Raw genomic sequence first — 26,755 nt, forward strand, 5'->3', positions numbered from 1 at the left:
TGCTCCAGTTTTAGTAAATCCCCCACTTTATGTTAGAACTCTATCAATGTATGTATTATATGTATGTTTTCTATATACACTGATCAGGCATAACATTATGACCACTGACAGATAAAATGAATAACATTGATTATCTCGTTTAAAGCATCTAAAAGTGGGTGGGATATTTTAGGCAGCATGTGAACATGTGGTCCCTGAAGTTGATGTGCTGAAAGGAGAAGCAATGGGCAAGTGTCAGGATTTTAGTGACTTTTACAAAGTCCAATGACTAGACAACTGGGTCAGAGCAACTCCAAAACTGCAGCTCTTGTGGGATGTTCCCGGTCTGCAGTGGTCAGGACCGATTAAAAGTGGTCCAAGGTAGGAAAACTGGGGTCATGGGTGGCCAAGGTTTATTGATGCATTTGGGGAGTGAAGGCTGGTCCATGGAGTCCGATCCAATAGAAGAGCTACTGTAGATCAGATTGCTGAAAAACGCTACTGCTGGTTCTGATAGAAAGCTGTCAGAACACACAGAGCATTGCAGATTGTGTATGGGGCTGTGTCGCCACACACCGGTCAGGGTGCCCATGCTGACCCAAGTCCACCCAAAAGAGCCTACAACAGGTCAGCATCAGAACTGGACCACAGAGTAATGGAGGAGGGTGGTCTGGTCTGATGGATTTAAGAATGGTTTGAGGAACACAAGAACGAGTTTGAGGTGTTGACTTGGCCTTCAAATTCTCCAGATTTCAATCCAATTGAGCATCTATGGAGGCCTCACCTTACAATTTACAGGACTCTAGGGATCTGCTACCAGGAGCTTGGTGCGAGATACCACAGCATTGTTGTATCAGTGGGAGGAATAGTGCCCCATCATTGGTGTCATTGGGAGGAATAGTGCCCCATCGTTGGTATCAGTGGAAAGAAAAGTGTCCCATTGTTGGTATCAGTGGGAGGAATAGTGACCCATTGTTGTTATCAGTGGGAAGAATAGTGCCCCATTGTTGGTATCAGTGGGAAGAATAGTGCCCCATTGTTGGTATCAGTGGGAAGAATAGTGCCCCATTGTTGGTATCTTTGGGAGGAATAGTGCCCCATTGTTGGTATCTTTGGGAGGAATAGTGAACCATTGTTGGTATCAGTGGGAGGAATAGTGCCCCATTGTTGGTATCAGTGGAAAGAATAGTGCCCCATTGTTGGTATCAGTGGAAAGAATAGTGCCCCATTGTTGGTATCAGTGGGAAGAATAGTGCCCCATTGTTGGTATCAGTGGGAAGAATAGTGCCCCATTGTTGGTATCAGTGGGAAGAATAGTGCCCCATTGTTGGTATCAGTGGAAAGAATAGTGCCCCATTGTTGGTATCAGTGGGAGGAATAGTGCCCCATTGTTGGTATCAGTGGGAAGAATAGTGCCCCATTGTTGGTATGAGTGGGGGGAATAGTGCCCTATTGTTGGTATAAGTAGAAGATATGGTGGCTCATTGTTGATTTCAGTTGGCAGAGTAGTGTCTTGTATCTGTGGGAGGAACAGTGAGCATAGGGCTAAATCCAGCCCCCTGGGCCACAGTTTGGGGATCCCTGCTATAGAGGGTCATTCAAGTGACAGTTGTAAGTCTGCTGGGACTGCTGACATCACATCCAAAATGGCGGCACCCAGTAGCAGTCTCGGGGCGTTTCAATGTCTATACCAGTCTGGTTTTACAGGTAAATAATATGAATAAAATATAAAGAAATACACATATAATCTTATGGGAACATTGTAGATGAAATGAATGGTCAGATGACCGGGTCTTTCTAAGTAAATCCATAATGTCCAAACATAGGTTGGGAATGGCGGCTCGTGTTGAATACAGAAAGTCGTCTTTGTGATGCCGGCGTTCTATAAATCAATATGTAGACATTTTGGAACGTCAGTCTGTGCCGCCATCTGACTCCTGGTAATGTTTTCTGTACATTAAGGCGAGAACGCTTGTTGACAGTCTTGTGGTCGGGAAGGCTTCAGAGAGGCGCACGGAAAGTTCTCCGCTGACCTGGAAATGTCAGTACGTGACCTTCTACAGGAAAATTGGATGTGACTTTTTTGGGGAAATTTTAAGCGTTTGGGGATTCTAAAAATGTGTTCAGTCATAAATTTGTTTTCATGCTGAGAGCAAACTTCATCAACAGTCCATATGGTGTTATAGAATCCAAAGGGGAACTGTCATCTCTGTGCGGGTTTAAAGCGGTATGAAACCCAAAAATATATTGCAGCTTACCAATCATTAGATGTGGTGGCTGCATTCGTTTTCTTTACCCCTCTTTTTTCACTTGGTGATCTGACCTTCTGTATTAGTGAGACACAACTCTGGAGGAATGAGCACAAGAGGCACAGCAAGCAGAAGCATTTTCAGTCTGTGGGGAGGGGAGTGGTAAATGCAGGGCTTTTTTTCAGCGGAAATGCAGGGAAACGCAGCACTAAATGTACTGTATGCGGGGCTTTTTTTATAGTGGGAACACAGTTCCGTCACCTCCAGCACTGAATGTATGTAATAGCAAGGGGTGTGCTGGAGGGTCCATTGATGCTGGCTGCTGGGGGATTTATGGTCACTGGTGGGAATCTGTTTTTGTTTAAGTTCTAATATTGCTTGTGGGGGATATATTGTTGCTGGGGGGGGGGGGGTCTTATGTTGCTGGTAGGGATCTACTGTTGAGGGAGAGGTCTATTGTTTCTGGCTTCTAAAGGGTCAAATAATGCTGGCCCCAGGGAGATCTGTTGTTGCTGCTGGGGGGGAGGAGTCTAATGTTGCTGGGGTGGATCTTTTGTTGCTGAGGGTGGTATTTTGTTGTAAGTGGTCCATTGTGTGTGTGTGTGTGTGGGGGGGGGGGTCTATTGTTGTGTGGGGTAACTATTCTTGCTGGGGGAAACTACTATAACTAGAGGGACCTATTGTTGCTGGGGGAGTCTATTGTTGTGTGAGGGGATCTATTGTTGCTGGGGTGGGGTCTAATATTGCTGGGAGGGGAATCTATTGCTGCTTTGGGGGACCTATTGTTATTGGGGTGGGGTCCAATGTTGCTGGGGGGAGTCTATTGTGTGAGGGATCTATTGTTGCTGGGTTGTCTATTGTTGCTGGATCCAGGAGATCTATTTTCCTGAATTTAGACAATAACACATTCCAATACAAAATCTTTATGATACCTGAGGCAGTACTGGGGAGTGGGCAGGGGGTGGAACCAAGGGACGGTGCTTGGAGGTTGGTAGGGGCGGAGACAAGGGCGGACTCAGAAGGGGGGAGTTCTATTCTCTAAGAAAAAAAAAGCCCTAACTGTATGTAATGACAAAGGGCGCTGGGTTTGCTGGAGGCTCTATTGATGCTGGCTGCTGAGGGATCTATTGTTGCTGGGGGGGGGGAACATTTTCACTTAGGGGTGTACTCACTTTTGTTGCCAGCGGTTTAGACATTAAGGACTGTGTGTTGAGTTATTTTGAGGGGACAGAAAATTTACACTGTTATACAAGCTGTACACTCACTACTTTATATTGTAGCAAAGTGTAATTTCTTCAGTGTTGTCACATGAAAATATATATTTAAATATTTATAAAAATGTGAGGGGTGTACTCACTTTTGTGAGATACAGTGTAAATATATATATATATATATATATATATATATATATATATATATATACACTGTGTAGTTATATATACACACATAACTTTATACAGCACACGTTAAAATAAATATGTAACAATTTTATAAATTAATATAAAAAAAAAAAAAAAAAAATATATATATATATATATATATATATATATATATATATATATATATATATATATATATATAAACAAAAAAAATACATATGCAAAAAAAAATTAAAAATAATATATATATCAGAAAAAATATACATATGCAAACCACTTGAATTTCACAAAGCAGGCCGAATTATGAAATGACTCTTCCTTTAACATTGACCGAAGGTCCAGTTTAGGTTAAGCATATTACAGCCAGAAATGTTCCAATATTTATCAGTTGGCAGCATTAAATTGATGGATTGCCTGTAGAGTTTGCCAGACAGGATACAGTTACCGTCTCTATGGGCTCGGAGTTATTCTGATCTGAGTTATGATCGCCATATATCTGTTTTATGAAGTCATTTTCTGCATTTAGCCCTTCATGTGATATCTCCATCTGATCTGTCCTCCCAGGATGCCAATCAATAGACACAAGGAGATAGGGAAGAGGAAATTGACCCCTCCGGCACACGAGGCAACTGTCAGTCTGGTTTAAAGTCATATGTGACCGCATTTCTACTAGATTTTGGCTATTTTCCTGGGAAGACATCAACATTTCAGCTGACTCCAGAGAAGACCTGCCTACTGAAAATCCCCATTAGAAGGCAGGCACAGAGCATTGTCACCGTCTAACAGAGGTGCCAGAACAAGGACCTTCATGGCAGGATCACCGCAGATTTTTTTAATGAAAGATGCAGATTTTAAAAGTGACATTATAAATCTGACCTCTGACCTTCCCTTTAGTCTGGCAGTTGGACTTAAATTGCGTGGGAGCGAGCATGCACCAGTGCTGCCATGGCAGGTGGCTTGCTATTGGAGGCGCTGGTCAAGGGGGAGGAGCCAGGAGTGCCAGCGGGGGACACAATTAGAGGAGGATTAGGGTTGCCCTGTGCAAAACCGTTGCACAGATCAGATAAGTATAACATGTTTGGGTTTTTATTTATAAAGGTGTAGCACCCTACAGGTAGGTGCTAGGTAAATGCATAGTGGGCCTTGTCTGCCTAACAGCAGGGCTGTGATTTATTTAGCTAGGGTGTCAGGGCTTCCAGATGTGCCTGCTGAAGGGAGAAGTCTCCCCACTGGCTCCTGTGAGAGGCTTCATCAGGGGACACATCCCAGCTTGTAACTACCCCAGAAGGCAGATTATGCTGCAAAGGATTGTGGGAGTGGGTATAAGTATGGGGGGAAGTGCATGGCGCGGTGTCTTTGGCGGGAGCAGAGTCCCAGGAAGGAGAGTGCAGCTGTCTCTTCTCCTGTCTGAGGAAGGTGGATGTCTTGGGGTGTCGCCTGAGTGTGCAGAGAGTGCTGAGTAGAGCTGAGGGGATCCGGTGTGCCGAGAGCCTGCGGAGAGAGAGAGAGGGGTCCAGTCCCAGGAAAGCCTACACAGGTCGTGAGTACTGAGGATTGCCCCTGGGGGTCTGCCTAGTGTCAGTGGGGACCACTCCGGAAGAGGTTCTGGGATCCAGTGCCAGCTAGCTGTACAGGGGGGTACCTAGTCAGTGGACCCTGAAGAGTTCAAGGTTAAAGGGGGCACCTGCAGTGTCAGTTAAAGTGGTTGTAAACCCGAAAAAAAAAACCTGCAAGACAAAAGCATAATGAGCTGGTATGCATCGCATACTAGCTCATTATGTATTACTTACCTTAGAACGAAGCCCCGACACGGACCCCCGGACATCGCTGCGGGCCCTGCCATGATCCCTCGGCGTCTCTTCCGGGTTCAGCGGCTCCAGCGCTGTGATTGGCCGGAGCTGCGATGACGTCACTCCCACGCATGCAAGGAAAACTGAAGGTCCCCCCGAACCTTCAGAGCGCATGCGCTGCTCACGTGAGCGGCTGCATGCACTGCAAATATCTCCTAAACCGTGCCGGTTTAGGAGATATTAATTGTACCCACAGGTAAGTCTTATTATAGGCTTACCTGTAGGTAAAAGTGTCAAAAAGCGGTATATTACCGCTTTAAAGCTACAGCCATACAGGTTTCTACATCATACTACCTCAAGCCAGGCAAGGCGGAGGAAAGTATTCAGTGACTTTTACAGTACAACAGTGCCAAAGGGTTTTACAGTTCTCAGTCCTGGATCTTCTGGACTACAAGTCGAGGATTCAGCACTTTTATTGTTCTACAGAGTGTTCTCAGAGTTAGTGAGCGTTGGCTGGCGCCGCCTGGTGTCAAGGAAGCGCCAACGGGCATTTTTCAGAAGCAAAGTCCCAAGTGTAATTAGTTGGAGCCTAAAGGAGTATCCCACTCATTCCCTTCTCCCATCCCCTAAAATTCAATAAAAACCACAAACAAAGATGCTGGAGTTGTCGCTGCTTCAGTTGTCACACCCAGGGTCACAGCTCACATGGGCTGGAGAGGTTACCGGTACTAATGGCAGACCCACATCAGGCCATAGGCCTGGAAAACCTGCTACAAACACAAAGGCAAGCCTTTAATTACCTCCCGCCCGTTCTATAGCCCAAAGATGGCTACAACGCCAGCTTACAATGCCAGGAGGGTGTCCATGGATGTCCTCCAGTGATCGCGCTGCCAGCGCATCCCCTGAGGCATGCGGGCGGCATGCTCTGCGATCGCCGGGTCCTACGGACATGGCCGATCACGGATCACGGTAAAGGTTCTATCACAGCGGCCCTTTACCATATAATCAGCTGTCAGCCAATAAAGATGTAAACACAAGCCGGTTATCAGATTTTCTCTTCTCAGGCTGTCTGTGAGGGGAGAAGAAGAAAACCGATAACTAGCTTCTGTTATCAGTCCCAACAGTGCCCACCAGTGCTGCTAATCAATGCCCACCAATGCCACCTATTAGTGCCCATCAGTGCTGCCAATAAGTGCCCATCAGTACCTCATCATCAGTGTCACCTATCAGTGCTAGCTATCAGTGCCCATTAGTGCCACCTATCAATGTCGCCTTTCAGTGATGCCTATCAGTGCCCCATCATTAGTGTCACCAATCAGTGCCGCCTACCAGTGCCTATAAGTGCAACCAATCAGTGCCACCTGTCAGTGCAGCCTCATCAGTTCCCACCAGTGCCTCCTCATTAGTGTCAATCAGTGCCGCCTACCAGTGTCTATCAGTCAGTGCCACCTATCAGTGCAGCCTCGTTAGTTCCCACCAGTGCGGCCTCATTAGTGCCCATCTGTGCCACCTATCAGTGCTGCGTCATCATTGCCCATCAGTGCAGTCTATCAGTGCCCATCAATGCAGCCTCATCAACTCACATCAGTGAAGGAGAACAATTACCTGTTTGCAAAAAATTTTAACGAACTATGAAAATTTATTTATTTTTCCTCTCAAAATGTTTTGGTCTTTTTTTGTATATTTAGCAAAAAATAAAATTAAAGTGATTGTAAAGTCTAGTTTTTTGTTTTTCTTTAAAAAAAAAACGTTCCCTCCGCCCATAAGAGTGATCCCGCGCCGAATCTGCCGCTGGGACCACCCTTATGTCAATACGGACCGCCCTCCGTTTAAAAAAATATCAGGTATTTAACGTCAAAGTACTGACGTAAATTTACGGTGGGCGGTCCGTAAGTGGTTAAAAAACGATCAAAAATTAAGTAAAAAATATGAAAACTGCAGAAATCGGCAGAGACGTCGCTGCCAGGATAAACATCGTTACTGAACGTACAAAATATGTTGTGATGTGCCCTTGTTCCTGTTATTTACTATTGTAACTGAGCCTCAAAAATGTCACCCTGTCCATATGAGCTGCTGTTTGTTTAAAGCAAAACTCTGCCAATTTTTTCTGTTTTGGATAGGAAGGAGTAGAACCTCTGCCAGGTTTTATTGCTTTGTTCTTGCCGGGGAGACACCTAACAGAGGTTTTTTTATTCTTCCACACTGGAACTCCCCCTTATAATAAGGTGAGCAGATTTTTAAAATGAAATTGAGGGACATTTTTTTTTTTATTTGCAAATGTGCACAGTACTGCATAATACACAGAGCGCTGGGCACAGGACTGCATAATACACAGAGCGCTGGGCACAGGACTGCATAATACACAGAGCGCTGGGCACAGGACTGCATAATACACAGAGCGCTGGGCACAGGACTGCATAATACACAGAGCGCTGGGCACAGGACTGCATAATACACAGAGCGCTGGGTACAGGACTGCATAATACACAGAGCGCTGGGCACAGGACTGCATAATACACAGAGCGCTGGGTACAGGACTGCATAATACACCGAGCGCCGGGCACAGGACTGCATAACACACAGAGCGCTGGGTACAGGACTGCATAATTCACAGAGCGCTGGGTACAGGACTGCATAATACACAGAGCGCTGGGCACAGAGGACACTTCTGCCCCCACATTTATAGCTTACCTCTGCACCCTTCTGTCACAGATTATCTCTGCAGCCATCTCGTAGCCCTTCCCCCACAACAGCTAAATTCTCCATCTCTCCATGCAGCTGCATCAGCTCTCACCCCTGCCCCCCCATTTCACTTACCTGTGTACAAACAGACCCCCCCCCCCCCCATCTACTCATCTCCTGGTCTCAGCCCTCCACACAGTCAATTTTTCGCTCTTCCTCTCCTCCACTGAACAGCAGCAGGAGTGGTAGTGACATCGTCCAGCAGGGGGCGTCTGCATCTTAGCCACCAGGCTGTTTCTCAGCCAGCATGGGATGCCCTGTCTACATTAATCCGGCCCTAAATCCGGGGACAAAACCGGGGACAGTGTCCTCATTCCGGGGACTGTCCTCGGAAACCGGGGACGTCTGGTCACCCTATCTGAACTGACCTCCAGCCTTCCCTTCAGTCTTGCACGGTTGTACCGGCTCCTCTACTGGACTGACATCGCTTACTCTGATTTCACTGCATACTGTGAGCTTCTCACCATGTGCATTAGAAGTTGCAGCACCTCAGACAGAGTCCATCTTATTTCCTAATTGGATGACAGGTGCATTGCTCAGTCTAGGCAAAATTATAGGATCACTTTAAAAATACCTCCCAACTTTTAGAGATGGGAACGGGGTACACCTACTAACAAAAGTATGTAGAGATAAGACACACCCCTGACACGCCCCTTATCAATTTAAGGACTGCCCACCGTTCAGTCAGAAGGGAAGGTATTGATCCTGTGTTTCTGCAAAGCAGGAACACGGATCTTTGCCTTCACCTAGTCAAAGCTCCTCCCCCACAGTGAGAAAGCACAGGCTAGGCACACAACCCTTTTATCGCCCCTGATGTTAACCCCTTCCCACCAAGTGTTATTAGTACAGCGATAGTGCATATTTTTTAGGTTGGTAAGCAGACTGGTTGGTGAGTTGAGCTGGGAATTTTCTCTGGTTTTGTCTTGCATACTTTGCCCTTCCATGTCCTCCTTGCTATGAAGACCAGTTATAGATGGGGGCAGGCGCAATTTGTTTGATATTTTTTAGCACTGATCACTGTGTTAGTGTCACTGGTCCCCAAAAAGTGTTAAAAGTGTCAGTTAGTGTCTGATTTGTCCACCGCAATATCCCAGTCCTGCTATAAGTCACCGATCGCCGCCATTACCTGTAAAAAAAAATATCCCACAGTTTGTAGACGCTATAACTTTTGCACAAACCAATCAATATTCACATATTGGGATTTATTTTTTACTTTTACCAAAAATATGTAGCAGAATACATTTTGGCCTAAATTGATGAAGAAATTAGACTTTTTACATTTTTTTATTTTTATTTTTTTTACAAAATTGTCGTCATTTTTTTTGTTAATAGAGCAAAAAATAAAAACCTCAGAGGTGATCAAATACCACAAAAAGAAACCTCTATTTGTGGGAAAAAAGGACAAAAATATTATATATAGTATTTATTTATTTAGGCACAGTGTCGCACGACCATGCAATTGTCAGTTAAAATAACGCATTGCCATATTGCAAAAAGTGGCCTGGTCATGAAGGGGGGGGGGGATAAATCTTCCTGGGGTGAAGTGGTTAAAGGAGAATTATACCAAAAAATAATTAGCTGAACCCACAAGTGCTTTTTTTTTTTTTAACCACTTCTATTCCTTTATATTGGCTTTTGGGATTTACAAATGCAGCGATTTAGAAATTGGATGAAAGGTTTAGCACTGGGAAACGCTTTTTGGAAGATAGAAAGTAAAATTTATATACAACTACATAGATCAGACCAAAATGAGGGACGAATAAGGGGGGAAGAGGGACAGAGGGACTAAATTAGGGACAGTCCCTTGAAATCAGGAACAGTTGGGAGCTATGCATTAAATGAGGGACCAGAGAAGGTTTTATCACATTGCCCAATGAGAAATATCTCATCTCTGGTTATGGGGGGGTAGGGGGGTGCGTGACACTGCCTCTGCCTCCCCACCATGAAGTGCTTAGTATTCGAATGATCCAAGTGCTGTTCAATGGAAGTGAATGGGGGGGGGGTCCCTGCTGTGGAGTGAACCTCCTATAGACCCAGAACAGGTACTCTTTCCTCTGCAGCCTTCAATGTAGATGGAGCAAACATAAATACTGGTGACGAGACAAGAAGTTGAGACGTTAGGCCCAGCCTTGTTTGGCTTGGAAAAGAAACGAGCGGACAAAAACACATGACCTGTCAGTCAACATACATTTTTGCAGCTCTTAAAGTAACATCCTTCCTTAAAATTCTAGGCGTGCAACATAATGGCCGGTGCTGAGAATGGGAGAGGACCTCCTCCAGTACAGCATTGAATGATCACTGTACACGCTACTGATGAAGCCATAGCATTGAACCCCTCCATCAGGATGCATTTGACAGGGTGACAATGCTGGAGAGCAATTAAGGGCTGGGATGTAGATAAGGGGGGGGATAGGGGGGTCTACCCCCAGAGCATCCATGGTGACACAGCTAACACTAAGAGTGGCTACGCAAAAGTACTGCAGCCAGGGTTGGGGGAGATATCTGTACTGGTGGTGTTGGTTATCTGAACTGGGGGAAGCTTTACTGGTGGGGGAAGGAGGGGATCTGAACTAGTGGAGCTGTATTGGTGGGGGGAGATCTGTACTGTGGGGAGCTTCAATGGTGGTCGGGGGATCGGTACTGGTTGGGGGGAAATCAGTGTTGGTGGTGTTGGTAATCTGTACTCATAATGAGGGAGATCTGTACTGAGGGGATCTGTATAGGTGGGGGTTGGTTATCTGTACTGGGGGAATTTCTGTACTTTTCTGACAAGATCTAGGGGGAATCTCTACATGGGATTCAAGATCGTTATGGGGGGGGGGGGGGGGGGGATGGATCCGTAGTAGAGGGGAAATCTGTTTTGGAGGGAAATCTTTAGGGAGAGGGATTTTGGCCAGGCAAGGGAGGTCATTTATTTGTTGTACTTTGTTTACTGACCTCTGTGTTACACACTCTTGACCCCTGCGCTCTATTATACACTCCTGAACCCTTCACTCTGTGTGTTACACACTCCTGACCCCTTTGCTTTGGGTGTTACACACTCCTGATCCCTGTGCGTTACACACTCCTGACCCCAGCGCTCTGTGCGTTACACACTCCTGACCCCTTCACTCTGTTTGTGACACACTCCTGACCCCTTCACTCTGTGCGTTATACACTCCTGACCCCTTTGCTATGTGTGTAACACACTCTTACACCCTGCGCTCTGTGCTTACACACTCCTGACCCCTTCACTCACCCCTTTGCTATGTGCTATATCGTAACACACTTCTGACCCTGTACTCTGTCCATTACACATTTCTGACCCTTGTGCTCTGTGTGTTACACATTCCTGACTCCTGTGCTCTGTGTGTTACACATTCCTGACTCCTGTGCTCTGTGTGTTACACATTCCTGACCCCTGCGCTCTGCGTCACACACTTCTGACAACTGCACTCTGCATTACACACTCCTGACCCATGCATTCTGCATTACACGCTCCTGACTCATGCACTCTGTGCTTTACACACTACTGACCCCCAGGCTCTGTGCATTTCACACTCCTGACCCCTTCACTCTATTTGTAACACACCCCTGAACCATTTGCTATGTCGTAACACACTCCTGACCCCTACACTATCCATTACACATTCCTGACCCCTGCACTCTGTCCGTTACACACTCCTGACTCCTGCAATCTGTCTGTTACTCATTCCTGACCCCTGCACTCTGTCCATTACACACTCCTGACCCCTGCACTCTGTCTGTTACACATTCCTGAACCCTGCGCTCTGTCCGTTACAAACTCCTGACCCCTGCCCTCTGTGCATTGCGCATTACTAACCCCTGTTAGACTCACACACACTAGTTGAAGTATATTTTTTTAAAGTACAGGGACTGTAGTTTATTAGTCTCAAGTTTTAAGCCCCTCCCACAGCTGGTGTAAATTTGCCACACCCACAATTCACTGCAGCACTTTGCACACGCTTCCTAATTTTTGTTTTGCCCAAGATCCATCTCCCCTTCAGAAAAAAAATATCCATGCCCCTGGATGGAAGACAAGACAGAATGTTGTCACACCATAACAGGAAGTGTCTGAACAAGGACGTTTATGGCAGGATCACCAAGGAATATTTTAAAAGAAATCTGCAGGTTAAAAAAAAGTCTGAAAACAACTTTGTAAGTTTTGCTAACATATTAAATCTTTATTGATCCGGGTTTAGCTCCTCTTTAATCCCATCTCATTATCTCTGCAGAGAAGTCCTATGTTAAGTATCCGTGGATTAGGTTCCTGTTTCTGGTGTCATTTTCACTCTCCAGTTCCCCCCCCCCCCCCTCACCTTAGAGAGTACTTTATAACAGGGGGCCGTTGTGTGCGGGGAATTTGGGACCCGGCACTGTAAATAGATACAAGGCCTTTCTGAAGCCCTGATTCACAGATCCAGACCGATCTGGTTCCTCGTTGTATTCTGGGAACCCTGTTTTCCCTTCCTGAGTCATAAAGGCAAATATTGTGCTGAGGAGTGTTTATGTTCCTAGAAAGAAGAGCCATTCATCTGATGGGGGACTGCAAGTCCCAGCATGCAGGATTACCCCCCCTCATCCATAGATTCTGCTGGTGTCCCAGCATGCCATGCCGGGCAGAGCTGAAAATATGGCTAAGGCCATAAGCAAATTTAGCCAATCTGAGCACAGCTAAATGTAAATTAGTAAAGTAATAATGTAACGCTTTAAAAAAAAAAATATATATATATATACAGGGCTTTTTTTTAGCGGGAGCGCAGGGGGAACGCAGTTCCGGCACCTCCAATGGGTGCTGGAGGGTCTACTGATGCTGGCTGCTGGGAGATCTATTGTTGCTGGAGGGGATCTATTTTTGCATTGAAATCTATTGTTGCTGGTGGAGGATCTTTTGATACTGAGGGTTAATTGTTGCTAGAAGGGATCTACTGTTTGGGGAGGGGTCCACTGTTGCTGGCTGCTAGAGAGTCTATTGATGCTGGCTGCTGGGAGATCTTTTGCTGCTGCTGGGGGTCTATTGTGGCCGGGTCTATTGCTGCTGGCTGTAGGGGATCTATTTTATTGCTATCTTGTTATCATAACCTAACCCTTTACATTCCAATACAAAATTATACTTGGCTCGATATTCCCTAAAAGGGGCTGTACTGGAAGCTGGGTAGAGGGTGGAACCAAGGGTTAGTGCTCGGAGGTTGGAAGGGGTGGAATCAAGGGTTAGTGCTCGGAGGTTGGAAGGGGTGGAACCAAGGGTTAGTGCTCGGAGGTTGGAAGGGGTGGAATCAAGGGTTAGTGCTCGGAGGTTGAAAGGGGTGGAACCAAGGGTTAGTGCTCGGAGGTTGAAAGGGGTGGAACCTGGAACCAAGGGTTAGTGCTCGGAGGTTGGAAGGGGTGGCACCAAGGGTTAGTGCTTGGAGGTTGGAAGGGGTGGAACCCAGGATTAGTGCTCGGAGGTGGGTAGGGGGCGGAGACACAAAGTAACTTAGAAGGGGGAGTTCCTGCACCTATTCTCTGAGAAAAAAAGCCCTGTATATATATATATATATATATATATATATATATAAAATATATACACTATATTACCAAAAGTATTGGGACGCCTGCCTTTACACGCACATGAACTTTAACCTCTTCCCGGACCGCCCCGCGCCTTTTTACTGCGGCCCTCCTGCGCAAACCAATGTAGGCCTACGTCTGCAGCTAGCGGGTGAGCGCACGCCGCGCTCCTGCCCCCTCTCAGCAGTGGGGAAACCAATGCAGCGGGCAGGCGGCTCCGATTGCCGCCTGACACCCGCGATCGCTCCCCGCTGAGAGAGAAGGACGGTCAGATGTTGTAAACCCAGCCGACCGTCATTCTCCCTGGAATGATCACAGAGCGCCTGTAATCCTTCTATATAGGATCACAGGTCTCTATTATCATTTCACAAGCCACGCCCCCCCACAGTTAGAATCACTCCCCTAGGGTCACATTTAACCTCTTGATCACCCACAGTGTTAACCCTTTCCCTGCCAGTGTCCTTATTACAGTAACAGTGCATATTTTTAGCACTGATTACTGTAGTAATGTCACTGGTACCCCCAAAAGTGTTAAAAATGTCAGTTAGGGGTCCGATCTGTCCGCCGCAATGTTGCAGTCCCACTAAAAATCGCAGATCGCCGCCATTACTAGTAAAAGAAAAGACAATAAAAATAACATAAATCTTTCCCGAAGTTAGTAGACATGATAACTTTTGCGCAAACCAATCAAAATACGCTTATTGCTATTTTTTATCAAAAATATGTAGCAGAAAACAAATTAGCCTTAAATGTTAAAAAATTTTGATTTTTACATTTTTTTTTTGAGAATGTTTTATAGCTGAAAGTGAAAAATATTGTTTTTCTCTTTTTTGTTCACTCTTTTCTTGTTTTTAGCGAAAAAAAAAAAAAAAAATTGCTTTTGCTTTTTGCGATTTTTTTTTACCAAACATATGTAGCAGAAAACAAATTGGCCTAAAATGTTAAAAAATTTTGATTTTTACATTTTTTTTTTTTTGGGAATTTCATATAAAATAATGTGAAAAATATTGTTATTTTTGCAAAATTGTCGCTCTTTTTTTGTTTAAAGCGCATGATCAAAAAATCGCACAGGTGATCAAATACCAACAAAAGAAAGCTCTGTTTGTGGGAAAAAAAGGACATACATTTTTTTTTTTGGGTACAGCGTCGCACAACCGCGCAATTGTCAGTTAACGCAGTGCGGAATCACAAAATATGGCCTGGTCAGGAAGGGGGTAAAATCTTCTGGGGCTGAAGTGGTTAACTGACAATTGCGCAGTCGTGCGGCGCTGTACTCAAATAAAATTGATGTCCTTTTTTTCCAACAAATAGAGCTTTCTTTTGGTGGTGTTTGATCACCTCTGCGTTTTTTTATTTTTTGCGCTATAAACAAAAAAAAAAGCGACAATTCTGAAAAAACAAAAAAAAAACAAAAAACAATATTTTTAACATTCTGCTATATGAAATTCTCAAAAAAAAAAAAAAATTAAAAATCAAAATTCTTTAACATTTTAGGCCAATTTGTTTTCTGCTACATATTTTCGGTAAAGAAAAAAAAAAAATCGCAATAAGCGTCATTAAGGGGGAAAATCTTCTGATCCAGACATGGTTAATGACATCCCAGTCTTAATCCGTAGGGTTCAATATTAAGTTGGCCCACCCTTTGCCGCTATAACAGCTTTAACTCTTCTGGGAAGGCTGTCCACAAGGTTTAGGAGTGTGTCTATGGGAATGTTTGACCATTCCTCCAGAAACCCATTTGTGAGGTCAGGCACTGATGTTGAACGAGAAGGTCTGGCTCGCCGTGATTGGCTAGCAGGGATGTCAATCGGTGGGTCCCTTGGACCCTATGTCCGCCGGCTACCCGGGCAGGCCTGAAGCAAAGAAAAAAATAATAGGCGCAGGGCCTCATGATGGGGGTTTACAGTATACAGGACATCAGAGGGTTAATGGGCTGGGATCAGCAAGAGGTCAAATCTTAGGATTGGTACAGTAGTGAGAGGTGGAGTTTGGGATAAGGGGGCATGCTAGGGACAAAAGTTTTTTTTTCGACCCTGCTGGAGAAGTGGAAGAACAAGAGTGAAGACAGGAATCCCCCGCCCTGTTTTGGGTCGTTGATGTTCGCGATTGGTGTTTTTATTTGTAAAATAACAAAAAAAACAAAAAAACAAACAAACATATAAAGGGAAGACGTCTGCCCTAGAGCATTCATTTCGCCCCCCCCCCCCCCCCCCCCCAGATGCTGGGTATATTTTTGATGCTGACATGTGTAAGTGATGAGCCATTAAATTTTTTTTATGTCATTTTTTTGTTTTTTATGTCGTTTTTTTTATTTATTTCTTTTATTTTATTATGTTTTTGAGATTTTGTGTATTTCTATACAAACCTACATATTATACATTTACAGGTAACTCTTTGGCTTTAAGCTCCTGATAAGTGGACAGAGTTCCACGAAACGCGTAGAGCTACTTAGACGCATAGATGCAACATTTAGCGACGACCATGTACTTTTCTTAACTGAATATATCTTACTAATATATTACAATGTTTTTACTATATGCATATTTTTTTTTTTTTTTGTTTGTGTCAGCCTTTTCTGCATACATGTCTGCATCATATTTGTTACTGATGTCAACATTTGTATTAATGACTGTATGTAAAATAAATTATAACGTTTATAATCTTATTTTGTATATCTTAGTTAGTGACCTGCCTCATTCAAAGTCCCATGACCTCTGTTTTCTGTCGGTTGGGGTCTTTGGAGGCATTAATATTCTTGGAAGAGTTCATAGGGTGACCCATCTAAGGTATGGAGCCCTCTAGTGGATCCCAGGTAATGGTGGATTAATGGGAAAGTGGTGATAAGGAAGTATCGGTGGTAATGTGTGTTTGTCCCCCGAGCCGGTATTGCGGCTGGGGACAGTTAAGTATTAACCCTGACACACAATGCTAATTCTGATTTTGGTGCCTCCCAAGATCGGCAACCTTTATGTTACGGGTACTGGATTTGGTATAGTTTCTGTTAATCTTTATTTTGGTAATTTGTTAATAAAATGGCGTAGCAGGCCAAATTTTCTCCATATTGGTGTCACGCGTTATTTGTCCAGGGCTGGTGTTATTGGTATCATTGGGCAGAGATAAAATGGGTTGAATTTATCTGTAATACACTAATTATGTAGGGGATAAGATGCTAAGCAGCAGGGCTGATCCTAGGGTCACAGACGCCTGGGTGCAGAAATATTTCTGGTGCCCCCACATGGGCGTGGTCATCTTACTAACCCCTCCCCTCTACATAGAGGCGTATTTAGAACATTCAGGGCCCCGAAGCAAGAAACCATGAAGGGCCCCACCGACCCCTTCCCTTAAGCCTGGGGCTCTTCCCACTGATCCTGGGGCCCTTTACTCTCATTGCGGGGCCCTTTATTACAGTCCCGCAGCGGGACCCTTTTACAAGTTCTGCAGTGGGCCTCCTTCCTGCCATCTTGGGACTCCCCACGGTGGTGGAATGCCAGGGCCCGGTCGCAAGTATGACCTTTGCGATCCTGGAAGTTCACCCAATGGTGTCAGTAGTTTTTATTTTTTGGTATTTTAATTGTATTATTTTTTATCAATAAAAAATGGACTGAGATGCAAGTGACGAATCACCACTCTCAATCACCCAGCGCTTGAGCACTCCCAATGTGCAATGTACAAATAAAAAAATTAATATGAAAAAGAGCTGCTGCCTAAACATATAACATAAAACCAAAAGTGCATACCACCTCAATAATTATCAAGAATCATATACACAAGCAGCGCTAAACACAGGATATAGTTTATTGTGAAATATAAGTCCAATGAATGTTCATAGGGAAGTAAAAAAATCTTTATGGATTCCACAGCAGGATCAGTCACCGGTGTTGGAGTCGGAAAAACACCTCAATCCCTTCACCTCACCACGTGAACCTCTCCCCAGGGAAACGCACCGACCAGAAGCTGGCAATAAAACAGCCCAAACAAGGTTCCAAACCCCTAGTGCATCCGGACCGCAATCTCTCATAGATCCACTGGCATACAAATATATGCGACTGTCCACCTGGATGTATTGCGCTCAAGCAAAGTGTATGGGAAGAAATAGAAGGGGCACATAGAGCAGTATTGCCAATAAACCAATTTATTATTGCCCAGCCCCCCCTCCACAAATGCACTTACAATCACAGATAATTAAAACAGCGTAGATAGATACATAAACAGGGCAGCATCGGACGCATTAAGGAGCCTACCAGGCCTCCGTAGAAGTCTTGGAATGACGAAACCGGTAAGGGCGTGAGCAACGCGGTCACCTAGACAGCAGGACGCCAGGCGGGAGACTTGGTATTACTTGCAGACTTCCTGGACGCTGACGAGCGTGATGGAGGCCTGGTAGGCTCCTTAATGCGTCCGATGCTGCCCTGTTTATGTATCTATCTACGCTGTTTTAATTATCTGTGATTGTAAGTGCATTTGTGGAGGGGGGGCTGGGCAATAATAAATTGGTTTATTGCCCCTCCTATCCAGGTGTACAGGGGAGCCACACAAGCCCCCTGGAGCTTGGGGCCCGGTTGCAATTGCAACCCCTGCAACCCCTGTAGTGACGCCCCTGCCTTTAGAAATGTTTCTATGGCAACGAGTCAATGGCACAACACCTGAGGATAATGCTCAACAGCTTATCACCAGAAATTCTAAACTTTAGAATTTACAGTTGCTTCAGTAAGTCTGAACTGCAAGCATGCCAACAACATCCTGAATTTTGCCAGCATTAACTAATCACAGCTCTACTACTTAGCAATGTAGGGATTTGGAAACAAGAAATATAGAACTTTAACGTAGTAAAAGTCTGCAGTTCCCGTTGGCTTCTTCAACATTTCTAACACTGATCAGGGAAAATGAAATAATCCTTCCAAAGGACGTGTTAGCACTTAAATCATCCTGACACCATGCTTGATATGGTGTCAGGATGACTGAATCACATTATTTCTATTACTACATTGTAATATATGTAGTACTGTCCCCGTAGGAACTGCTGAATATCCACTCTGCGGGTCCCCCTGGTTACCAACACACGGCTATAAGCAAATGCAATTCCAACACTCCTCATTGCTATTCACTTCAATAAACAGTCCAGGGGTATTCGTTTTTTTGTTGTTTATTGTTGTAATGGGGATAGGAAAAGGGAATAGTGGGATACTCCAATTTAACTATTCACAGTATTTGAGGACTTCAATCTTCGCTGCTACACTTATAGGTATGGCACAGCCAGGCTGTTAATTCATCCTGCCACTTTAGATTAGGGATTAAGTCTCTTGCTTTCTCTCAAGACGACTTGGTGAACAGTATCTTATCTTAAGGACACTCTCGCTAGCATCCTCTTTCTGCTGACACCCGTCCACTGACTATCCTATGTGCAGGGGTGGCCCCCCTCAGGTCAGGCCTCTTGACACGAGTTCCTGTACTCACGATACTGCAGCCAAAGACCCCGCAGCACATGTGTTCCTGGCTTTTTTACAATATCCAAGAATGCACTGAGGCGACCTGCCCTCTGCCAATCATCAGGACTCTTATCAAAAGCCTATGCATCCATTCGTCAGGTTTCCTCCCACTGTCCAACATGCTTCCCTATTGGACCAGTGTAAAACACTCTGCAGACAGACTGAGTTGCACTCTGAGCACATTGAGCAGACATCACTAACAGATCCTGCTCTCTGGTAGGCAGAGAACAATATAGATTTACCTGCAGCCCTCTGGTAAGCAGGCAGAGCTCAAAACTATACTCTCTCACTAGCACCTACCTAGGAGAGTGCTACACTTATAATGAAATAGTTCAACTCCCCATAATGCAGAATCAGTGGAAACCCTGAGCTTGTCACTTGTCACCAGATGCAGCGTGTCACTTGTCACCAGATGCAGCATGTCACTTGCTATCGTCACTTGCCACCGCTGCTTGCCACCAGATGCAGCGTGTCACTTGCCACTGTCACCTGCCACCAGATGTAGCATATCATTTGCCACCGTCACCTGCCACCAAATGCAGCCTGTCACTTGCCACGAGTCACAGCGTGTCTCTTGCCATCGTTGCTTGTCACCAGATGCAGCGTGTCACTTGCCCCTGCTGCTTGCCACCAGATGCAGCGTGTCATTTGCCACCATTGCCTGCCACCAGATGCAGTGGGTCATTTGTCACCGTCACCTGCCACCAGATGCAGCGTGTCACTTGTCACCGTCGCCTGCCACCAGATGCAGCGTGTCACTTGCCACCACATGCAGCATGTCACTTCCCACTGCTGCTTGCCACCAGATGCAGCGTGTCACTTGCCACTGTCACCTGCCACCAGATGTAGCATGTCATTTGCCACCGTCGCCTGCCACCAGATGCAGCCTGTCACTTGCCGCCAGTCGCAGCGTCTCTCTTGCCATCGTCCCTTGCCATCAGATGCAGCGTGTCACCTGCCACTGTTACTTGTCACCAGATGCAGCGTGTCACTTGCCACCGCTGCTTGCCACCAGATGCAGCTTGTCATTTGCCACCATTGCCTGCCACCAGATGCAGCTTGTCATTTGCCACCATCGCCTGCCACCAAATGCAGCGTGTCACTTGCCATTGTCGCCTGCCACCAGATGCAGTGGGTCTTTTGTCACCGTCGCCTGCCACCAGATGCAGTGGGTCATTTGTCACTGTCCCCTGCCACCAGCTGAAGCGTGTCACTTGCCACCACATGCAGCATGTCACTTGCCACCCTCTCCTGCCACCAGATGCAGCGTGTCATCTGTCACCGTCACCTGCACCCAGATGCAGCATGTCACTTGCCACCCTCTCCTGCCACCAGATGCAGCGTGTCATCTGTCACCGTCACCTGCCACCAGATGCAGCGTGTCACTTGCCACCCTCTCCTGCCACCACATACAGCATGTCACTTGCCACCCTCTCCTGCCACCAGATGCAGCGTGTCACTTGCGACCCATAGCCATAGCTCTCTCCCCCTCCCCTTCAGCTGGGCATGCTGGGGGCTGCAGTTTCCCCCGTGGGATTGCAGTGGGCCTGCCAGTCCTCAGGACTACATGTCCCATGATTCTACTCTCCACTGCTTTGTGATTGTTTTTTTATTTTCCCTCGCCAGTAGGAAGGAGAGGGAAGAAACAACGCGGCTGTCCTGGCAAGCGCCGCTCCCGAGCACAGCAGCACAAGGAGAAGGAGAAGGAAAGGGAGGGGGGAAAGAAGAGTCCGCAGCTGCTCTCTCCTACTCCTACACAAAGACACAGCCACTCTCCTCACTGCTGACAGAAGGAGGGAGGGGAAATGGGCAGGAAACAGAGAGCCCTCTTCTGACAGCGGCGGCTCAAGTGGGGGGGAGGTACAATTTCCTCCTCAGACCAGCTCACCGCTCCTATCATTTGCCAGAGGGGAGAGCGAGCATGAGGGGGGATCCGTGGCACCTGAGCTTTGGCGCCCCCCTCTATACCATGTGCACCCGCCCAGGATTGGCCCTGATGTTAACCCCTTCACTGCCAGTGTCATTAGTGCAGTGACAGTGCATATTTTTAGCACTGATCACTGTATTAGTTTCACAGGTCCCCAAAAAGTGTAAAGGCTGCAGCTCTGTGTGTGACTGGACATGCAGAGCAGTGGCTCAGGAGCGAGCCTGCTTGGATGCCCCCGTAGGAAGTTGCTTGCTATGGGGGCAGTCGGCTGGAGGGAGGGGCCAAGAGCGCTGGTGGGGGACCTGAGAAAAGGAGGATTGGGGCTGCTCTGTGCTAAACCACTGCACAGAGCACGTAAGTATAACATATTTTTTTTTTTTTTTTTTTAAATGCCATTAATTTATTTATTATTTCAGGTACTTATATAGCGCTGTCAATTTACACAGCGCTTTACATATACATTACACATTCACATCAATATCACTTTAATTTTCCATTTTTTTTCGTTTTGTTTTTTTTTGTTTTAAAAACAATTCACAGTAAAGACTATTTAACTTTTTAAATCTCATCCTTCCATCTTTTCAAACGGTTGACCAAACAAGAGGTTTTTTTTTCCAGGGAATGGCTGAACAGTGGGCACCACCTTGTGGCCATGTGGCAAAACTGCAGAGTCACGTTCCGCGATCCAGGTACAGCTCTCAGCTGGAGAAGATCCGAGTCACGGGATAGACAGATACATCTCCAGGGAGTCATAGCTGACCGACAGATAGTTTTACACCCGCTGTGCAAATATAAAAGATGACGTTTGTTAAAACCACTTAAGGACCAGGCCTATTTCTGACACTTGTTGTTTACAAGCTATAATTAGTATTTTTTTTGCTAGAAAATTACTTAGAACCCCCAAACATTATATATTTTTATATTTATTTTAAATTTTTTTATATTTATATTCCTCTGATTCCTCCAATCAGAGGAATCACATACAGATACGCGATTTTGCACTTAAGGGCCACCCTGCCGCAGTATATGTACATGGGGCAGTCCTTAAGCGGTTAAAGCACCAATGTGGATCCACCTCTATGATTAAGTCCTGAAGGTGGGGCGAAACGCGTCTGGGAGGAGACTGGCTGTCCTTGGTGTGCCATGTCTCATTGCTTTTCCTATGATATCACATAGCCATTGTTGGAGAGTATTACAGACAGAAAGTGGCTGCAAAGTGGATGCGGGAGATCTGCAGGACTGAGAAGCAGCAAAGGAGAATAACAAATGTTACAAGTATAGGAAAACAAAATTAAAAGTACATGTAGATTACATGGCCATGGCAGTAAATGGGTTAATGTATCTGACAGGACAGTGACAGTGACTTGCAGCGAGGCAAACATGAAGCAGCTTTTTTTTTTTTTTTTTTTTTTTTTTTTTATGTGTTTGGCACTTAGTATTTCCAGCCGTGTCCAATTCCTAGAAGTCTGCTGTAACCTGGTGTTCTCACACTCTGATCTACTGAGGGACTCCCAAAATAATCTCTGCCTGGAGCCGGGACACAACAGCCGGACAGATGTCCTTCAGCACAAGGGACACCAATAGGTAGCCAGGGGACGTACAAGAACACTCCATGGAACAACATGGGACAACATGGGACACCGTCAGGGGACGGGGCATTAATTCTGGGAAAAGCCTTGCACCAAAGCACCAAATATTGACTACATGTCAACCATGTGCGTTCAAAATCAATCAATCAATGCTCAACAATAGCAAAAGTTTTTTGTTATACTTTTTTTTTTTTTTTTTTGGGCTGCAGTTAAAACCCCCAGTTCGTTTTTTTTAAAATTTACCTTTGTAATATTTTATTTTTATTTTATTATTTTTTTTTTTTTGGATAAAGATAAAGGATGCGTTAGTATGGAAGAGCCCTGGGGCCATCATAAAAAAAAAATGTTTGCAAAGATTTCTGAGCATGAAAATTTTTTTACAGAATTATGAGTTTGAAAGTCTGAATTCTGGGTTTAAAAGTCAGAATTCTGAAATTAAAAGTCAGAATTCTGATTTGCAAGTCAGAATTCTGAGATTACAAATTTGGACCATGCTATAATTTATTAAACACAATTCTGGGATTAAAAATCTGAATTCTGACTTTGAAAGTCAGAATTCTGAGATTAAAAGTCAGAGTTTGAGCATGGTCCAAACTTGTAATCTCAGAATTCTGACTTTCAAAGTCAGAATTCTGACTTTTAATCTCAGAATTCTGACCTTCAAACCCAGAATTCTGACTTTCAAACTCAGAATTCTGCAAAAAAGAAAAACATTTTATTTAAGATCAGAAATCTTAAAAAAAAAAAAAACATTTTATGATGGCCCCCAGGGCTCTTCCATACGTTACAACTCTGATAGATTTTTTTATTTGATTTTAATGTTTCATTTACTTATTTTTTGGAAAAAGACTTGACATGTTAGAACCCCGATAAGGTTTTTTTTAAATTTTATTCTTATTTGATTTTAGTATTTTCACTTTTTGGATAAGAACTGGAAGTGTTAGAACCCTGATCAGTTTTTTTAATTTTATTTTTATTTAATTTTTTATTATTTTATTTTCATTTTTATTTTATTTGTATTTATTTCATTTTTTTTTTTTACTGGAAGTGTTAAAACCCTGATTAGTTTTTTGCTGCCTGTGTTTCCATTAAAAGGGTTCTCACCCACTTTCTGTTATGGTGACAGCAGGGTAAAAAGTGATTGGAAATCTCACCAACAGAGAGAAATATGTATTCTGTTATATTGTATTTCAATGGAGAGATACCCTCTTTCTGCTATTAGGTTGTGATAAATAAGATAAAATAATAGCGGGCCTCCCTGATACCTGGGCATCCTTGTGGGAACTATTCCGGAGCCTTACTGGGCACCCCTGACACATTCCTATCCCAGGACCCCCAGAGAGGACCAGGATTTATCAGAGGGATCTATTCCACTATCTATATACCCGCTCTTTACCCCTGTGTGGGGTGGGTATCTCTGGTGAGTGGGCTACCTATTATAGGGGCACTGAACACCTTACCCACCATCCACCAAGGGGTTTATTCCAGTAACCCATATGAAGATTTTTGTCATTTATATGGACTAATTTGCTCACTCCGTCACTTTATTGGATCACTTTAGCTCATTTTTATTGATCATTTTTGGTATATACAGCATAGTCTTTTTGCTGTCACCTTATATATTTTTGTTTATTGCTTTCACACTGGTCACTTTATTTACTGATTAATTTGTTACATCATTCGCATTTGCACTTATTGGACCCCATTTTTTATTATTGCTTCCACTGTATTTGCACTGGTCACCTTAATTATTGTATATCCGTTACATTATTTATGCTTGCACTTTATTACACCCCAATTATTTACCTTTTTATGCACCCAGTCACCTTATTCACCAGTATTTAACTTTACACCTTATCAGGTTTGCACTTTATGTCACACTATATTCATTCTTAGCTGTATTTATGATCATTATTTATCTTTTGTGCCATATTGATATTCATTTATTTATTGATTGATTTTTATTGATTTTTGTGCATACCTTTACATATTTTCCTGTCTTTACATATACATATTTATAGTAGACAGCGCCATTCCCACACTCTTATCTTTTCAGGTTGTGATAAAGGGCCTGATTCATAGTACGGAGAATTGGCGTTTCGGCTGGATTTTGCGAACCGGTGAATTTTTAAGTCTGAAATTGGTATTCAAAGAACGGCGGGCGGAAAATAAAGCCAACTGTGAGATTCATTAAGATCAACTAATGTCAGGACTGGACATGGAAAACAGTCCAGCTAAAAGGTGGACTAATTTTTTCAAAATCACAAAATATGGCAGGAAAAAAATAAAAAATGTGTGGGAAAGATGTGTTATATGATTTTGAGCTAAACTGCTTTTAAACTGTGTGAAAATGTTAAGTAGAAAAAAAGATATTAATAAAAGTGTAAATTGCAAAAATAGCTCCAGAGTCAATTTCTGGCAGATAGCTCATGTGAGCATGCTCCAAACCAAAAACTAGGCTGAAAATAACGTTTTTGAAAACGTTAGTGGGAGTTTTATTGAATTTGCAGCAAATACCGCCGCAAATTCGCGGTAAAACGGCGCTATTCCGGCGCTAATAAATTTTATTTTTTTTTATTTTTTTTTTATTTATTTTTTTTAATTTTTTTTTTTATTTTTTTTTTGCACATATCTATGTATGTCTATATATATATATGAATCACAAAAATAAATATATATATATATATATATATATATATATATATATATATATATATATAGATATATATGTGTGTGTGTGTATGTGTATATATATATGTATATATATATATATATATATAGATACCCAAAAAATAATTATATGTGTATGTATATATATATATATATATATATATATATATATATATATATATATGTTTTTTATTTATTGATTTGCTTATGTGTATGTATGTGTGTATATATATATATATATATATATATATATATATATATATATATATATATATATATATATATGAAAAGGAACACTAACACGGCTCCTCCCCGAAAATTAAACATTGTATATGTGTGAAATTAATATATTTTTGGGTTGGTTAGATATAGAAAGTAACAATAATATATGTTTTTTTGCATATGTATTGTATTATTGTTACTTCCTATATCTAACCAACCCCAAAAATATATTAATTTCACACATATACAATGTTTCATTTTTGGGGAGAAGCCGTATTAGTGTTGCTTGTCATATATAACAACATACAGTTGTAGGTAGTTCAGGGATTCGAACACCCAAATACACTGTTGCAAGGCAGCGGTGCTAACCACTTAACTACCTAAAGCTGATGACATTTTTTTCAAAGCATGTGTGATTTGTACTTTAAAAAAAAAATAATGATATATATATATATATATATATATATATATATATATATATATATTCTATTTAGACCCAATTCAAGCTTAAATAATTTTTATTTATTAAAATTTTTTGATGGACTAATTTAATCAAACTATATTAATTTTTAGAGCCCATTCACATTAGCGCGACTTGTCAGGCGACTTGTCAGCATGACAAGTCGCGGTATGTCACGGTCCATTGAGTAGTACAGGACCCGTTCTAATAGGAGCGACACAAGTCACTCCGACTTAGAAAAAGGGTCCTGTACTACTTTGGGGCGACCTCGGAGCGACTTGCATAGACTTCCAGTATGTGAAGTCTCTGCAAGTCGCGGTGCACAGCGGTGCACAGCGGTGCACGCGACTTCACAGGTCACCCCCCGAAGTCGTGTCGCCTCAATGTGAATGGGCTCTTAAGGTGCCAGTGCATGTATGCTTGGTATAAAGATAACAAGAAACAAAAAAAAAAAAAAAAAACCTCAGAGACCACAATTCCCAAATAATTAACCTAGTTTAGTAAAACTGTATATAATCAACAAATTTTTAAAAATAATCCTGCATGCTGGAAATTATATATAGGTGTTTAAAACATTTATTTCTGTGAAAAATTAGTATTTTAAACTTAAATTGATAGGCTAAGAAACTATCAGTGGCATATATTATGAAATAAATGTAACAAAGTGATTATGTTTGTGTAAATTGTGTTTTGCAAAAATGTTGCAAATATG

At 43.4% G+C, this 26,755-nt stretch overlaps 1 protein-coding gene across 1 annotated transcript in view; it reads left to right on the top strand.

Annotated features, from left to right (window-relative positions):
- Nucleotides 1-1,882: 1,882 nt before the first annotated feature.
- LOC309561161 (IgGFc-binding protein-like) overlaps nt 1,883-26,755 on the top strand; it is a 70,251-nt gene continuing 45,378 nt past the window's right edge. Inside the window, exon 1 of the mRNA XM_082264908.1 lies at nt 1,883-2,020. The gene's annotated coding sequence lies outside the window, so the exon portion shown is untranslated. The remainder of the gene's footprint in view (nt 2,021-26,755) is intronic.

The sequence above is a fragment of the Pelophylax lessonae genome (assembly GCF_965119305.1).
Source record: "Pelophylax lessonae genome assembly, chromosome: 8".
NCBI lineage: Eukaryota > Metazoa > Chordata > Amphibia > Anura > Ranidae > Pelophylax > Pelophylax lessonae.